The sequence below is a fragment of the Panthera onca genome, chromosome C1 (assembly GCF_046562875.1).
Source record: "Panthera onca isolate mPanOnc1 chromosome C1, mPanOnc1 haplotype 2, whole genome shotgun sequence".
Lineage (NCBI taxonomy): Eukaryota > Metazoa > Chordata > Mammalia > Carnivora > Felidae > Panthera > Panthera onca.
This window is the reverse complement of record NC_138346.1, coordinates 146,828,054-146,846,392: the sequence shown is the minus strand read 5'-3', so window position 1 is coordinate 146,846,392 and position 18,339 is coordinate 146,828,054. Positions and strand designations below refer to the sequence as shown.

Genomic DNA, 18,339 nt, shown 5'->3' with positions numbered 1-18,339 from the left:
AATTTTCTTAATCTGCAACATGCACCCAATTGCGTTTTTGCTGCAAACCCACATTTCTTGGAAGGTATCACATCCAGAGCCACAAAACCCAATTTCAATGAAAGTACAAAGGTAGTATACGATTATTCCACATGGGCGAAGGATGAGATGCTACTCATCATATCTTTCATAGACTTTTTCCAAATGCACACGACCAGAGTCTGATTATTCTCTTAATTTCAGCCTCACCTGAACAGATGTTCCTAGTTGATTTTCTTCTACTTGTGCACTGATAGTCTCATTTATTCTGATTATCATTTTGTGTTTTTATTGAGCATGATCTTCTATTTGCTCATTTTCATTCCCCATTCCTGTTTGAGCACCTCCATCATCTTTCACACAGTTTGCTTTTGATGTCTGAAAGAGCCAATAATACCCACAAATCTGCTGTGGCTCAGATGCTCACTACAAAAGTCTTTTCCTATTCAGTCCATCTCCTGAAGATATTTTCCTGGCAGGCAATAAAACAACTTTGGAGAAATAATGTCTCATTTACTTCTCTCCACTTAATTTGCTTTTTTAATTTTTTCTCATCTTGGGAATTTGCATGAGGGAAAAACTCCATTGTTTTTTGAGCCTGTTTCATGGACTAAACATAACCTTTGACAATATTTCAGTGATACGATGCTCATTTGAAAATTTTACTAAAAATGTAAAACCTGTTTGGTGTAGCATGCCATGCTAACTATTGTTATTTCCACATCTGCACTATTTTGAAACAAAGGGTTGTAAAAATCCAAGTCATCTTGTCCAGACCATTCTGTTGCTTAACAAAGGGGTTTCACGAAACTCAATAGGTAGGTAACAAATTCGCACAAGTAACACTAATTTGTAAGCTGATTTGAAGTCTCTGTACCATCTACTCTCTTATTTTCTTTCCAATCACCCAATACAGGGTAGGAAAAAAGTAAAGAAAACAGGATTAAAAAATTATAGAAACATTGAGCCCACTGCTTTGTTTTTTCCCTCTTTGTGGCATGAATAGAATTGCTACTGAAATCCTCTTGGCTCTTATGATGTCATTAGAGAAATGCCCTCTCGCAAATCCTTTCCATTTGTCTCCTTCACTGCCTGCTCTGTAGTTGAAACAATTCTTTTCAAAATAATTTATAAGTTGTTTTGTATGACACCAGTGACATTTGTTACAGACATCAAGTTCAGCAAAAGATGCCAAATTATTTCCATTTAATTCATTTATCGAATGCTAAAGGCTATGGCAAGAATTTAGAGGGCATGTCACTTAGTATCTTACAGCGAGGAGGATGGTTTTGTTCCCCATAGGATGAGCTAACTGGGAAAGCATTGGTCAACAGGAAATCTTTTAGAGAAGAAGCAATGGTGGCATTGAACAGAGAGGCTTGAGACAGAGGCCAAGATTTAACCACTTCAAACAGCTGACTTGATTTGCTGTCATTCTTTTATAAAGTGGCTATTTTCTACTATTTCTTTAAAACTGTTTTACTTGTTTTTTCAAATTGTCATATCACATGAGTAAAAGTGATTCTTTAGATAAATCTGACTCTTTAACCTTAATTATTATCGAATTTTATACTAGCCCTATACGCACAAAGGGATTCTATTTGAAACATAGGTAGAAACCATGTTCAATTTCCCTCCCTGTACTGTGCGCTATATAGTTTTCATGCAATGCAAATATTTCCCCAAACTATTTCTCTCCATTGAAATTTTACTTGAAGAATTTATCATCACAGCATGGGGTTTATAGGACTCTGCATCTGTCTTTTGGACAAGAGAATGCCTTTTCATCCATCTCTGCCCCTAGTCTTTTGAAAGTGTGTTCAAAACCACAGGGATCAGTGTCTGCTTTGGCTTCATTGACTCCACCCAATGTTAGAAAACAAGAATTGTCGGATAAAACTATTGCACCACTCTCTTATTAACTTCTATTCTTTCTATGTTTATAACTCTAGCTGTACAGCTGTCCATGATGGTGTTTTACATGTAGTGATGCTCAACCCCAAAGAAGAAAATATTCCTAGATTTATACTGAATGACGTCTTCACTTGAACTACTTTTTTAAACGGAACCATTTTAACACATGTTTCACTGTTAGTTATTAATGTATTGTGGGTATTATGAGTTCACACACACAAAAACATCTGCGTGGGAATGAAGCTCTTCACTAGTCCTTACAAATGAGAAAAGATTCTGCAACTGATAAGCAGAAAACTTCTCGATGTTGAGGCATGTGCGAGATGCCACTTAGAATTGTAATAAAGACCACAAAGGAGTAAAGATTCTTACCAAAGTCAGCTGAACAGCCTTGTTCAAATGGATCCCCAACATACCTAACGAGAGGACAGCAATCACACCATTGAGTTGTCATGTAAACTGGCCTTTGACTATTACTAGGAATCCCCTGCTGTTCTAGCCTCACACTGGCACCTGCGCCCTAGAACCTTCCCTTCTCGTAGGATGGGAAAGGAGGGATCATTCATTCTGGGATGTTTAATGCATCCATGTTAAATTCTTGATATACTATTCAAACATTTGCATGTTGATAGCACCTTGAGGTCTTTGAAGTTTATTTTTGCGCATTTTCTTATCTCTTGGCCCACATATTCCCTTTCCTTCATCCATCTGCCTTTATTTCTCCCACCATATCTATCTATATCTTGCAAAGAAATGAGACTCTAACATTTTCCCTTGCAGTACTTCTTCCCTAGAGTCCGTGCCAACAAATTGCAACCATTGATGGGCCCTGGTGTGCTAGTACGCTTCTGCGCATCGCCACTAGAAACGGTAAGAGACAATAGCAAGCACAGATCGAGCATCTAGTGTGGATATACAGCTAACATCCACCACTTGGCAAGCCGTGTTCAGGGAGGCTTACTTAGCTCTCATTCCGGGATTATTATAAAAATAAATCTTTTAACATTTGTTTGGGATTAAAAGTGAGGGAATCTAGACTCACATTTTAAAATGCACATCCTGATGAATAATAAATACACTTAGTAAATATACATTAAGAGAGAATTATATTTCCTGCAGCTTGTTGTGTTCACTGAAGGCATTCTGCACATAACAATGAATTAACAGAACCCAAATACCAAATCGAGATTGGAGGAGTTGAGTGTATAATTTGTACCATCTCCTAGAGATGAAAGAGGCTGAAAGAGAATGAAAGGGTTCTGTGTGAGTGTAAAGAGAAGCAACCTGCAGGACAACCCAGGGCAGTAAATGGGAGGCTACCGGGGGGGGGGGGGGGGGGTGCTGGAGAGAGGCCTGGCCTCAGAGCCAACAACGTGGGTTATACTCTTGCCTTGGCCAGCAGTCCTCTGCTTCTTGGGTTCCTCGGCTGCACTGGAAATTCAAATGCCTTTGAGGATCACAGGATCTCATGGCTGCAGAACTACATGCAAGCCATGTAGCTGACAAACATGAAAGAAGGGCCGAAGTCCTGCATTTTCAGGATCTAAGAGACAGCTAAGAAAAATGATTCCATCAAATGGGCCACAAGCAAATCTGTGAAATGAACTTTCTGCCTCCTTAGCTCCTCCTCTTTTTCCATGTTCATTTGCACAAGTCCTTCCCTTCCAAGCCCCCAGCAGTGATCAGGAGCTCATGACATCTACCTTCCCTCTAATTAGTGTTCGCTTTTATGCGCACTCCCTCATCTGCTGGACAACACCCTCCCGGACCCACCACGTCAAAGTTTAACCCCATACTCTGTTTTTTCTGGACGTCATTCTCTGTTGACACCAAGTCAGAAGAAACTCGGGCTCAGCAATCAGATAGTCTAGGTAAAAACCTAGCTCCTCTGCTTGCCGACTCTAAGACTTGTCAAATAACTTAACCCTCATGTGTCTTTGTCTCCTCATCTGCAACCTAAAGATAGTAATAGTACCAGCTTCCTAGCATTCTTGTGAGGGTAAATAGTAAGGATAAAATCTCTGGCATAGTGCCTGGCTCGTAAATAAGCCCTCAGTAAATGTAAGTATTATTTGATCTAAAATGTTAATGATGTCAGTCTAATGTCACTCCTCTAAAGCAACTCCTGATTTCACCAGCCGCCTTAACATAAAGGAGAATAGAAGTGTGTGATTTTTAAACACCATGACAAGGTGCTGAGGGAGATACTTTAGGGCAGGGGGCGGAGGGACCCTTGGGACAGGCTATTCCAACCTTTACTATAGGATATTCCAACACACCAGACCAGCCCTACTTGCTGGGATTCTAAGAGCATGTTCATCCACACATCCCCTCGTTCACTTGTGTAACAACAGAAAATGCAGAGGCCCGAACCGGAAAACAGGAGGGAATATCCATTTATCTGGACATTGTTTACTCTGGGGCCGTGTCACATGATCTGCTTTTTATCCAGAACTGGGTAAACAGAAATACTTTTGCAGAAACAAGTAAACACTGTACTGTGCAGTGATTTCACAAACAACTATTTAATAGCCCATTACCTGCTTTTCCACACAAACGATCACCAAACCTCCTTTTTTTGTGGAATGGGTGTTCATCTCTTTGTTTATGGCTTGAGGGACGGTGGGGAGGCAGAAGGGACAGGGAGGTGACACTAAAATTACTTGTCCCTCTTTGAAGCTTTCCAGGTAAGCTGTGCCCAGATTCAAGGACAATGTGTTAAGACTGACTCCTGTGTCGCCCCTGAACAGCCCTGGGAATTTTAATTGAAATTACTTTTCAGCACTGGCATGCTGCCTTATTTGCAATTTGTATTATGAAGGACGATTTTAAATAAGAAGGGCAACTTTTTTTGAAATCCAGGCGCCAAAATTGTGTGTCGGCAACCCTCCCCTCCCCACCTAAGAAATACACACAAGATTTTTTTTTCATTAAAGGACAGTAAACATCTTTGGATATCGATATTCAAAAGCCAACTAAAACAAGCACACAAGCTGTAGTGGGAGAAGGTCCCCGAAGTAGAAAGCTATTCATGGAAATGGAAACAAGCAGAAGAACAAACAGAAAAATCTCCATGTTTTCAGCCTACATTTCAAAGCTGCACTGAAGTCACCCAGTTCCCCCGCCCCTTACCAGGCATTTCCTAAAAATTCATGAAACTCCATAAAACAGACTTTTCTTTTCCTTTTTCAGTATTATTTTCCCTTCTCCATTCTGCTTTAGCTTACTTACTAATGTAACAGAATATTTCTAAAGAAAAAACTAAAAACTGGTAACTCTCCATAAATGCCCTTCCTGCAAAGGCCCCCACCCCCAGCTCTCACTTTTATAGTGTTCTGAGCTGCTGGCACACTGCTTTCCTGTGACTTAAGAACACTTTTCCCCAGGAGGAAGTACCACAGTAAGCACGATTTACTTTTTCCAGAATGCGACCAAGTTGCAGAAAATGATGCTCAGCTAATTCTGAGATATGATAGCATCTTGGAGAGGGAGGGGGAATCAAATCCTGTTCCTGAAAGAAGGCAATCTCAAAAAACCTCCAAGTTCTTAAAATGTAAGAACACGAAGAGCCTTTTCTCGGGGCCCAGATATGTGCCAGAGATAATGCTCCAAGAGAATAATTATTTCCCTGTGACAGGCTACTATGATTATCTAGCCCATTATGAGTCGAGCCTTTGAAAATCCAAAGGTAAGCAGCAGTTAAACAGCTATAAACAGTGGTTAATGAGAATTTTGAGGGAGGATGATGAGGTGACAACACTGTGAAACCCACCACAGAAATGAATCCTGAGTATGAAAAGAATACGTTTCCCAAATGGCAGACTCCATACACTGCCCCGTTTTTCTTCGATGATCCTCTCCTTTGTCCCCCCATCTCTCCCTTTCCTTCTTTCTCCCGTCCTGTGTTCATTTTCTCCAGTTTATCTTTCTCTCTCGACTTCCTCTGCCTCTCCCCCACACCCCTGCTTTGTCTCTTCCATCGCCTTTTTTCTCTCATTTCCACACATATCCTATGACTTCCCTCCTCCAGTGCTGTGTCACAATATTGCATGGAAGTTTACTGTAAGCATATTTGGGTTCCCTGTTGTTATTTTTTTAATCAAAGTTAACTCTTTTATATCACTCTTTCTGGGTACGAAAGGAAGTCAAGTTACGATGCTTTTTATCTTCATATGATGTGCCTGTTTATTTGAAAGCCATTTGCCAAAGATAGGGAGCAAGGAGGTAAGGAATAAAATACATGATCCTTACCCTCAAAAAAATGCCAAAGCTCTAAGAACCTTTTCCAACTAGACTCCTTTTATTCCATCTGCCTTGTTCCCCAAATCTTTTATTTTTTTTAATATTTATTCATCATAAATTTACTGAGTGCTTAATGTTTGCCAGGAAGTGAAAACATACAAACAATTGGTTGCCAGAAGGAGGGATTGTAAGCAACGGTTTTCTACTTTTTACTCTCCAATTTATTCCTTATTTTTCTTTGGGAGGATACTAGTGCAGAAAGAAACAAAAGAGCAGGGATAACCCCCTACACACACACACACACACACACACACACACACACACGCGCGCGCGCGCGCGCGCGCGCAACCACACACAAGCGCGCGCACACGCATACACACGCGCGCGCACACACGCACACACCACAGAGTGGCCTAAAGTATTGGAACGTCTGCTTTCCTCCTGTCCCCAGTCCTTGCCTCTATGTAGACGTCACCTGAGACTTGGCCTTTCTTCTAGGCACACTGCAGAAAAAGAATTAGGCAATGGGGGTGGGGAGGGGAGACAGTATCCAGAGGCCGAATTCTTCCCCTCCCAGGTCTAAAGATCTAAAAAAACACCAGGAAAGGAGTGCAGCCGTACCCTGATGCACATAGGTGAGCACCTGCCCTGCAAGCTGGATATTCTCAATCCCAAATGGCTGAGTTTCAGATGGGTGAAATCGCTGGCTCAGCAGGTACATAGCAGATTCTAACCCAGTCATCTGGTACCAAGACCCCTGCGCTTCCTGCTCTACTCCAAGGTTGCCCTGCACGCCTTGACAAGCTCCAACAGACTCCTTAGCACTCTGGTTAAGTTTCCTTCCTACTTAAGTGATCCTTCAACCTCTTTCCTCAGAGCCCTGTCTCTGTCTCCATTATAACATTTATTACATTGATGACAATTATTTGCTTCTCCATTACCTCAACCCCTCACATATGAACGGCTTAAGGACAGAGTAAGCATCCTACTCATCTTTGTAACTCCTGAGATGTTTCATATAATGCCTCATACAGAGAGGTTCAACAAATGTTGGTTGCATTGAAGTAAGATGAACACCAAAATATGGTAAATTAGAAAACCTATCTTGTTCTAAAAGAATAAATGGCAAAGCAGCTAGGTTATCACAGAAAGAAAAGAGACACTAAATCCAAAAAAATTACTTATGCTGCTTCAGATTGAGGTCAAGAGAAACAAGTTTTCAAGAGGGACCTATGAGAGACACAAGGACAAAAGAACCCAGTGGGTTGAGCTGGAATTGTAAAGTTGATAAATGAGGCAGAAAATGTGTATTGGCCAACCCTGACAAGGCAACAGCTAAATTCCTCAGGAGAAAGCTAGAGAAGAAACAACATCTATCAGTTGGGGTTCTAACATTATAAACAATTAACTGGCCATCTAAAAAGCCTATAATCTTGCACTCAGACATGCCTTAGACAGATGTAGAACTTTTCGTGACCAGTATTTTTTTCAGCTTTATATAATTGTACAATTGTGCAATTTGTATAATTGACACATAATATTGTAAAATATTTAGAGTGTACATCAAAGTGAGTTAATATACATATACATTGTGAAAGGATTCCCCATTATCTAATTAATTAACACATCCAATCATCTTACTTACTTATTGGGTGCATTTAAGTTATAGTCAGTTAGCAAATTTGAATTATACAATAATGTTATTAACTATAGTCACCATGTTTTACACTAGCTCCTCAGACTTTATTTTATAACTGAAAGTTTGTATCCTTATACCAACCTCTCCCCGTTTCCCCCCACCCCCAGGTAACCACTTTGCCACTCTCTGTTTTTATGAGTTTGACTTTTTTTTTTTTTTTTTTTTTTAAGATTCTACATGTAAGTGATCCCACATAGTATTGTCTTTCTCTGTCTGGTTTATCTTGCTTGGCATAATGTCCTCAAGGTCCATCCATGTTGTTGCAAAGGGCAGGATTTCCTTCCTTCTTTTTTTTTTTTTAATTTATTCTCATTATTCATTTTTGAGAGAGAGAGAGAGAGAGACAGAGTGTGAGTGGAGGAGGGTCAGAGAAAGAGGGAGACACAGAATCTGAAGCAGGCTCCAGGTCCTGAGCTGTCATCACAGAGCCCAACACGGGACTCAAACTCACAGACCTCGAGATCATGACCTGAGCAGAAGTCGGACACTTAACTGACTGAGCCACCCACGTGCCCCAGGATTTCCTTCTCTTTTAAAGCTGAATAATAGTCCTTTCTCAATAGAGATAGAGATAGAGATAGAGATAGAGAGATAGAGAGATATAAACATCTGATAGAGATATAAACATCTTTTTATCCATTCATCCTTTAATGGACACTTAGTTCATTTCCATATCTTGACGATCGTGAATGATTTTAGCCAGTATTTTAATTAAACTTAAGTTGAGAGGTATACAACAAAATCCCCACCCTTTCCACACTAAACTGAAGTTTGAGCAGATCTTCAAACAAAGCTCTCTTTGAACTGAATCAACTGTAGATAAAAAATGCAACCTTCACAATGGGGTAACATCACTTCTCTTTACAGCTTTTGTTCAGATTTCTACTGCTTTAAAATTTTTTTCAAAATTTTTTTCAACACATAGTGATAAACTCTTATCATTGAAATTACATAATTCTGCTGGAGGATTTTTTCTTTTAATTTGGAAGAAAATGTTATTGATTTTATCTGAAATGCTTTTGTATATGATATGCTTATATTTATGTTACTTTTCTCACATAGAGTATTGAAAACCCAATTTTATAGATCTGCAAATAAAATGGATTTAGTAAGGTAATTTATTTAGAATGGTGGAAAAATATGGTATTCTGGTTAACTCAATGTTTTCATTAATTGAACTACCCCCTCCTCACCATAAGTTGGAAACTGAGCCTCAGAAACTTGGTACAATACTCTAATGAGACTTAATAAGATTTTATCTGTTTTAATTTTATTGGGTGTTGACTTCTTAGAAAATCATCATTCCAGACATTACAACTCATCATTGCAAATTCTCATTATACAGTTTACCAAGAGAGAAGTAAAATTCTAGCCATCGTCTATGAAATAGAAGGTGCACAGGTGATTTTTAAAGGCCCAAGGACTGATGTTGACCTGGGTCCTGGGCAAAGATGTAAATACACAGTTCATTTTAAGTGCCTCCTTCCACCTGCCCCCCCATCAATGTCTCCATTTCTTTCTTCTTTCTTCCACCCATTTCCTGTCCCCTTTCCATCCTCCAAATTCCTCTAATCTGCTTTTTGTTACAGCTCATCACTGTTGAAGTAATAGCTAAGACATTATTAGTTCATAAGAGACACAGATGAGATTACCACAGTTCCAGGAATATTTGTACTCCTGCAGAAGCTGCACAAACAGTTGCCTTCCAGACTAAAGGAAGAAATGATTTGTCCTCAATACAAAAAGCACTTACTAGCCTTAACCTTGGCTTTGTAGTTCAATCTCCCAGCATGTCCTCACACAAGCCTATAGCTTTCATTCCATCCCATACCTCCCTGCCATGCCACCTGCTTTTCCTTCTACCTGGTAGACTCCCACCCTTGCCCCCACCCCTCCAACCCATACCACCAACACCTCTCCACCTTGGTGACTTGCCCTTGGATGTAGGGCCCAAGAGAACACTGCATGGAAAAGCTTTCCCAGGCCTCCCATTCTGCATTAGATGTGCCCCCAGTGCTCCGTGCACGTTAGAACACTTACTATTTCATACAATAATTATTGGCTCCTTTCTGTTTTCCCCACTAGCTAAACTGTAACTTCCTACAGGCTTATCATTCTTCTACTTTCAACATCTAGCAAATTGCCGGGTACTCACAGCTCATTAAGGTTGAACAAATGAAACATTGCAATGAAATGAAGGAGGTCTGAGATAGCACCACTTCCTGGGGGATGGGATAAGTAAATACTGGAAATACTAATTGAAAATGTTGTCACCCCCACTGTCGAATATAGGACTTAATGTGCACAGAGCCCAGGGTACTATAAAGCTTCCTGGTTTTTTGTTTTAAAAAATCCCTGATACTACCTTATTAACTTTTCATTTGTTCCCTTCCCACTAAAGTAGAGCACAAAGCAATCCCGTTATTTAGGCTTCCCAATTGTCTAAGTTCCAGATAAATAGGCTTACCGAGTTTGTGTGTGCTTTTATGCACTTTAATCAATATATTTCCCAGTTTGAACAAGACAATAAATTAATTCCTGTCTTTTTTAAACTAGTTTCCACTTACTCAAAGATGTCACTACACAACTTGGAAGCAGACTTGAATAGTGAAAAAAAGAGTTTCTTTGGCCCCAAAGTTAGTTAAACCTGCAAGTTTCAGTCCTGGCTCTGCCTCTGGCCTTGACTCTGTGGCCTTGGGAAATTTACATAACATTTATGCGCCTCAGTTTCCTCATCTATAAAACATAGGAGTTGGACCAGGTGATTTTTAAGCACCCTGTTGGTTTAAAATTCTATTATTATATAAATCTTTAATTTGAACATAGAGCAGGTGGACCCTGAAAAGTACTGGAAATGACGTACTGTACTGTCACACAAAGAAGATAATCTCCATCACGGGCAATTCAATTTAAAATTCACGGCAAAGTCAAATTTGCACGCACCATGTCTGAGTGGCCAAGAGTAATAAAACGCGCACATGGAAGGAGCAGGAAGCAGAGGGGAGGAGACCCACACACTCTGTGAAACAGTACACAGCCTAAATGTATTTTCTCACACTGATGTATTTTAAATTTGTGACTATGAATATACCACAGTGAACAGCTTGAAGTTCTTTGGAACAAACATCGTCTCTTCTAAGGTCACTCCTGAAGGAACTGCAATAATAACATTTGGCATATGTAGATAGAGTGCTTTGCAGACTGGAGCATGGAGAATTATGCTCTGCATGTTCCAGAAAAGATGATCCATGATTCAGATGGAAAAAAATGTCAGGTACATTTTTGACAGTGGCAGCAAACCCAAACAGTAGAACCATGCAATCAATATGGACGCCCTCATTAAAATCCCCAAGTAGCTGTGAGTTTGATTTTCAGCAGGGTCTGGACAGGAATAATGGATTTGGTGGCCTGAAGGAACATTAGAGGTTTTAATAAAAGGAACTTAAAATTACCAGTGTTGGCCCTGGTTCCTAGGAAGCCTGGCTCCGAGTCCGCAGCAACACAGGATGAACCTAATTCCTTGCTTCTCCGATCCGTGCTATTCAGTTTAAAATGACATTTTATATACAGCCTGATAATTCCTCCTCAAAATAAACTCATAAAAATTGCTTTAAAATTCCTGATCAATGTTTCCAGTTCACATAGATACTAAACCGAATTTCCTAAAGCCTGAAAAGCTAATTATGCATTCAATTAGAGTTTCTTAATAAAGATTAAAACTCTGAAGTCTATTACAAGCCCATATTTAATTCAACTGCCATTTTATCCATGCCATGGAAGTGTAAGTGGTAACAATGAATATAAATTATAATACATGCCATAGAAAGAATGCTATTTGTCCAAGTACGTTACTATAAAGAATTAAATTTTGCTATCAGTTCCATGATCTAGTTAAAATTGGTATTCTTTATTTGGTCTTTCAATGTAGTCCAATTTCCTACTTTGAAAAACAAATTCTAGGGAATAAAGAAAAGAGATTAATTTATCATTAAGACTCTGCTTAATTGAAGTCAATTCCGAACAAACTTGAATTCAATTTCTGCTCATTAAATTGAATGTGCTCCGCGTTCCTCTCTGCATTGCTTTGAGCAAGCAGCTGAGAACAAGGGACTAACATCAAAATTATTAAATTGAGGAGATTTTATTTGGTCTTCACATGCCAGAGCCGCTTTGATGAGGAGCTGTTTTGGCACTGAAAGGAAAGAAGAGCAGCTGGAGGAAAAATCAAATGAAACTAAGCCTTGGAAAATTGAAGAAAACGCAAGCTTAATAATATTTAATAATTAAATTTCCACAAACAATAGCGGCAAATGAAGTAATCTGCAAAGTCTGTGAACTCATTTGCATAATTGATGCCGGTCCCCTGTAAATGAATAATGAAGATAATAAAAGATGTTGCTAAAAATGGGCACAATAACAGCAAATTTCATCAAGCCGCGCTCTCTGATTAATCTGCTCTTGCAAATCAGCAGCGAGAGGGGAGCGCGTGATTAACCGCGCCGAGGACGGCAGCAGGCGGCGGCGCTGCCCTTTCTCTGCGTGTCTCTGGGCGCGTCCCGCCCGCTCCCCGCGCCGCCCGCGCTCCTCTCGCCGCAGCTGCCGCTGGGGCTGCCGCGGGCTCCGCTCAGCCGGAGCGCGCCTCCGCCCGGCCCGCCCGCGCCCCGCAGCCGCGTGCGCTGCTCCGCCACCTCGCCGCTGCCTTTTGTCGCGGCTGCCCGGCCCCCGGGTCTGCCCTTCCCCCACCCCCAACCCCCTCTCCTTCCGATCGCCAGCCCTGGGGGCTTCCCGCCTGGCCTCCGCGGGGGCGCCCCGGCCCACAGCCTAGACGCGGAATAAATGAATAAAACGTTCGCAATCCGCGTGGGGAAGGGAGTGGGTGACTCCAGTGCCAGTCGGCCGCGTGCCACCCCCCCGCCGGCGCTGGGATAGGGATTCCGGGCAGTTGGGAATTTATGTTTGGGAACGAAGGTGAGAGGTGCCGGTCCGCCCACGAGGACAACAGCCTCTCTCTGAGACCCCTGGAAGGGCTGAGTAAACGTGCAGGCGCTCAGCTTCCTCTCTCCCCATCGTCACGCACAAAAAGAATGGGCCTTGAAAAGGATGAGTTTATTATGCCACTTTTAAATGACTATTCAGAAAAGATCAGGAGGCACAATAAAAAAATGCTTCCCACCCTGCCAATTCCCTTCCCTTAAAGAAGGAAAAAGGAAAAAAAAAGAGAGAGAGAGAAAGCAACCCACAAAGGTAGGCTGGACATTTCAGATTTTTTTTTTTTTAATCAAAATAGCATTTTCCAGTTTGCGACTTACATTTTCGAGTGTATTCTTCTCAGGGCCAACCCAAGGGGCTAATAAAACCTCTGAGAGCTGTTATGCCCAAATACATTGCGTGCGGGAGTTTGTGAAAGCAACTTTGCAGAGTGCAAACCTTAGAAGATGAAAATACTCCGAAAATCACACAATCCTCTTCCAACCGAGGCGCCGCACTTTTCCAGCCCTCTAGGATAAAGTTGTCTCAGGAAAATAAAACTGTTGATAAACCATGGTTCCAGACTGTTACTTATTTTACAACCCTGGGTTTGCAATCGATCATAGCTTGGGCCTAACAGGACTGACTGGGGCTTTTCATTTGTTTATAGTGTGTGCAGTGTTTTATCCCTCAAATGTACCATGTCAGCTACGTAAAATAATGTATTATTTCTGTCCGCATCCTGGATCCACCTCCACAGTGGTTTTTGTTTAAAATAAAGGCCTTGGTTATTTTCCATTATTACAGAGTGGAAACTACAATACTAGACATCTGAGAACACATCTTTAAAATCCAGTACTGAGTTGGGAAAAACAGAGAGGAGCTCTTGTTTACTTCATTTGCAGAGCGCAATTGCCTCTATCTTACTTGACCGGTTTTAATCCAGTTTGACAAACCATGAGCTTGCTTTTCCTTCAGAAAAGCCAATATGCCACCCTGAGTCCCAAACTCCATCTTTCTCAGTGTCATGTCACCAAATATACCTGTGAACTCCCTTTTTTTGCTAAGCAAGTGGTTCATACATTGCAATTAATTTTTCTGGTGCAAAGACTACACTGTAATTTTCCCTGACTCCTCTCTAAAAGTACAAAGAAATGCTAGCATCAGACAATGTTGAGCCAGAGGGAAACTTCCCTGATTCACATGGGAGGAAACGGAGACCGAGAGAAGTGAAGTGACTGCCCACTCTCACACAGGCCCTACCGCGAGCTCCAGGTCTCTGTGCTCCTGGACCATTGGTCTCTCACCACCTCCAGCCTCTCATGGAAGGAAGGAAACTGAAAAGGGACTCAAGAGCAATATTTCAAGAAACACAGGGAAACCAAGGGAAGGCGGTAAAGAATTAATGGGATGTGGGAAAGGTTAGGAATGATAAATCCAGGTGATAAAATGAGTGTCAAAGAATCAGGAGCCAGATGGTGGTAGAGGAACCAGGGAAGGGCAGAGATGGTGTAAAAACTAATCTGGCAAAATAAGGACCGTGGAGAGGAAGTAAGTGGTTTTTAAGATGTCTCAAACATGGGGTCGAAGCTAGGTCAAGAGAAGAACAGAAAAGTCCACAGGAATGTTTGTAGACTGGCAGGAGGAGAGGATAAGTGCACTGGTGTCCAAAAGATTCTTTCTGTGCAGTGCTTCTGAGGAAGAAACGGTGACAAACTGCCTCATGAGAATGAACTAGTGGAGGATCGGAGACACACAAGGAATGGCTGCAGTCAAGGTGAATTGTAGGCAGTTGTTTGAGTTTCATCCCAAGAGCATGATGAGAATGTCAGGGCCTGACCCACAGCAAGGGTGCTTCATCTGCTCAGAGACAGTGTATCCTAAAACCATCAGCCCTTGGATGAAAAGCAGGCTGTCCTCGGATGAAAAGCAGGTGTCACCTAGCAGCCCAATGCCAGGCAGAGAGAATTTAGGCTTCCGGATCCCCATCTGTGCCTGCCGGTGGAGGACACCACTCTCCCGGTTAAGACCTGGAATTGTGCATTCGGGAAGGGCCCTGAACAGAGGCCCTCAGGGTTCTTTGTGGTTTCCTGTTCCAAATCACCCTAGTGTATAAAATAAGAATGTGTTCTACGGTGTTCCTCGGCTTATCAGTTCTCGTGTAAGAAATGAACAATCCTCATGGTCACTTGAAGACATCTACACTTTGGAAACGCCTAGGCTACCAGGACGTGACAATAAAATTCATTTCAATCTGTCAGTCTTAAAAGTTAATCGGACAGGTATGCTTTAGTCTATTCCTGGCTAACATTGAAGCTATGAAAAATTAGGTGATGTTTTTAACCAACTTCTTGGGTTTTTTCTCTCAGACTTCTCTTTTTCTTTCTTTTCTTTTTTTCTCTATTTATTTATTTATTTATTTATTTATTTACTGTTTAGTTACTTATTTTTTTTAAAAGACTGACAAGTTTGGGCAAGGGCCTAACACTCTAAGCAAATGAACTTGGCAGCAGTGTTTCTGAAACCCTGGGTTCTGGAATACTTTATGGCTCTTCATCACCTTCGAGAGCTGTCCTTATGAGGCCAGGAATCTAGCTGAGTTCCATGTGGGTAGAAAATGTAATGCTCTGGTTGCCTGGATACTCTGGTTAACCAATGGTGACCACATGCATTAGAAACCAGCGTCTGATTCGTAGAAACTTTGAAGGAGATGCCAGCTCTCCTGATATGCAGCAATAGGCAGAAATTGTTGGTAATCTGGCAAATTAAAATATTCATACTGTGTGATGTTTACTGTCTGTTTATATCCCAAAATTTGCACACAGTCCAGAGTTATTATTTCCTCCAAATAATTTATCTCTAGTGAATAATGATGTTTTTTGTTGTGAGCCCCTGGTCCAAATAGCAAGTCTTTCCAGTCACGATTATCTACAACTATTAAATGTTTTCCCATTCAATTAAACTTTTCTTACAGAAAGTTTTATTAAAATTGTCAGAAATTATTTAAAAATTAGCATATAAACTAAAGAAAGCAATATTTAAGTAGGATACCCATAAGCCATTTAAAGCATAATTTATGGATATATAGACATTTTAAACAATTAGGGATTTTTCCCCACTGGTTATTAATTCTTTTTGATGATAGTTTTTCTGTCTACCCTCCTCCCAAGCTAAAAAGCACAAGTTATTTATAATTCCTGGTTTGTGAAGAATTTTTGAGGCTTTATTTACAACCCCCTCAAAACGAGTGTCAAAGGCTGTGCATCTGCCCTATTTCTATTTACTCTAACCTCTGTCAAAAGCTCTGCATCTGCCCTATTTCTATTTACTCTACCCTTCTCTCTAGCAGGAAAGCCAAGAGAAAAGAGAAATAAAGGAGAAGGCTGCAATTCTAAATTCCTTAACTCCTGCTCTTTTCCTATCTCACCATATTGGATTTAATCAGCTTGTCCTGAGCATGTGACAGACACTGGGGTGAATAAATAGAACCCCCGTCCTCCAGGAGCTTAAAGACACCTGGGGAATACCTACACGGACACAGATTATAATGTTTACATAATGCAGCAAGTGCAGAAGCTCTTAGTCCAGCCCCGAAACTCTGGGATGTGTTCATAAAATGAAAAAAATGGGGGAAATGGTATGACCATGATCTCCTTGCCAACTTTTTGATGGTCTTTTTACAACCATAGACATCATCTTGCAATTCCCCATCTCCACCAGGTATTAAAAAGGATCACTTATTTATAGTTCTAGTACGCTATTAGCAACATAGCTCTGATTCTAAATGTTCCCATAGAATGCACCTTTCCGAAAAACTTAGGTTAAAAAAAAAAATATGCCAAGCATACCTTGTTCAGTATTGACCTGTATGGCATCGATTTCTTAGAGTGTTGTAAATATGAGATTCATTTTAAATACGTGTATGAGCATACCTGAATATATACATGTTTCCTTCTGGATGTGAAACTTCAACTCTTAGGGTGACTTGAGATGCCGTTAAGAGATTGGTCTAAAAAACCAAATATAAAAATTATCAGGCAATTAGGAATTGATGGAAGTTCTTAAACTTTATGCATAGTATTACAAACATTGTAGCCTGAGAGCGTTGACCAACGAGTCTGACTACTGGTTGAAAGAAACCATGGCTGGAGTATGTCATGATATACTTCGGGAAATGTGAAGAAAACATAGGAGTGACAGCCAATGTAGAGTACTAGGAGCCTATATTCTCAGAGACCATACTCTAACAAACGTGTTGTATCTCGCTCTATCGTTCACCTGTCTGTAACAGGAACTCTACTCCACTGGCTTCACCAAATAGGAATTTTTCATTTAGGGGGAGGCAGGCGGGGGCTAGTTCAATGGCCCTGAATTTCCTCAGAGACTCAATTTCCTCTGTCTTTCCTATCATCCTCAGTGTGTATGTTTTCCCCTTATGGTCACAAGATGGTCCCTTTCTCTCCAGGCATTGTGTCTGCATCCCAAGTGAAAAGAAGGAATGGCAAATGTATGTAGCAGCTGAGTTTGTCCCTTTTAATAGGAAAACAATTGGTTGCCAAGAGCCTCCACTGGTAGAGTTTGCTCACGTATCATTGAATAGAACTAGTCACATGACCTTAGCTGTAAAAGAATCTGGGGAGGTGGGAAATTTTAACTGGCACATAGCCCAGTCTCAAACCAATCCAAGTTATCTTGATAAGGAAAAAAGAAGACACAGATATTGTAGAGAACTGGTGCCAATGCATTCAGCCTTTCCAATTCTATAAGGTGTAGCTCTACAGCCCAATGCATGCAACTTCCCTATATTTATATAAAATGTAGCACTGTCATAAAATAAACATATCAAATAATTTCCATATCTCCTTTTCTCAGTACATTTTCCTTGGGTAAACAGGAAGTATTTTCTAAATGTGTCAAGTAGACTGACCATTTTTAAAGACACCCAATATTTCTATAACTAAAGATATATACTCCATTCTGGATCTTAACCTCACACGATGTTATATTTTTAAAGGCTTTGTGTCCTTACTGCTGGAAGTTTATTTGCTGGCTTATAATAAATGCATGCATAACATTAAGTAATGCTTTAATACACAAGGCAGGTACGAGGGTTTCTGAGCAACCCCAGGAATTGTGATCTAGGTCAGCGATAAAAGAAGAGACAGGATGATATATTTTTATCATCATATATCACTCTCATTAAAAAGCATTTGTTAAACACCCACATGCATGTATCATAGTTGTCAAAATAAAACAAAGAGATGTTTTACTCTAATCAACTCTTGATTTTATTAATCCTGTTACCTATTTTCTGTAAACCCTTTCTCCACTCAGCAGTACCTCAACAAGAACAGAGTGGGGAGGGGGGCAGAATGATAAAACTCAAACCAGTCAACATAATTTTGTTATTAGCTATAGTGAAAGGTTTGCTGAGGGAGAGATTGACGCCATTTGTAACATGAGATTTGTTTGTCTGTGGATTTCAATTATCCATGCTA

General features: G+C 40.6%; 2 long non-coding RNA genes across 2 annotated transcripts in view; one reads left to right on the top strand and one right to left on the bottom strand.

Annotated features, from left to right (window-relative positions):
• Window positions 1–18,339, bottom strand: part of LOC132672468 (uncharacterized) — a 59,696-nt gene that overhangs the window by 27,485 nt on the left and 13,872 nt on the right. Inside the window, exon 2 of the long non-coding RNA XR_009607530.3 lies at window positions 16,774–16,850. This is a non-coding gene — a long non-coding RNA (uncharacterized LOC132672468). The remainder of the gene's footprint in view (window positions 1–16,773; window positions 16,851–18,339) is intronic.
• LOC132672467 (uncharacterized) lies at window positions 12,830–13,417 on the top strand. Its single transcript, XR_009607528.3, has 2 exons — window positions 12,830–13,117; window positions 13,206–13,417. It is a non-coding gene; the product is annotated as an uncharacterized LOC132672467 (long non-coding RNA).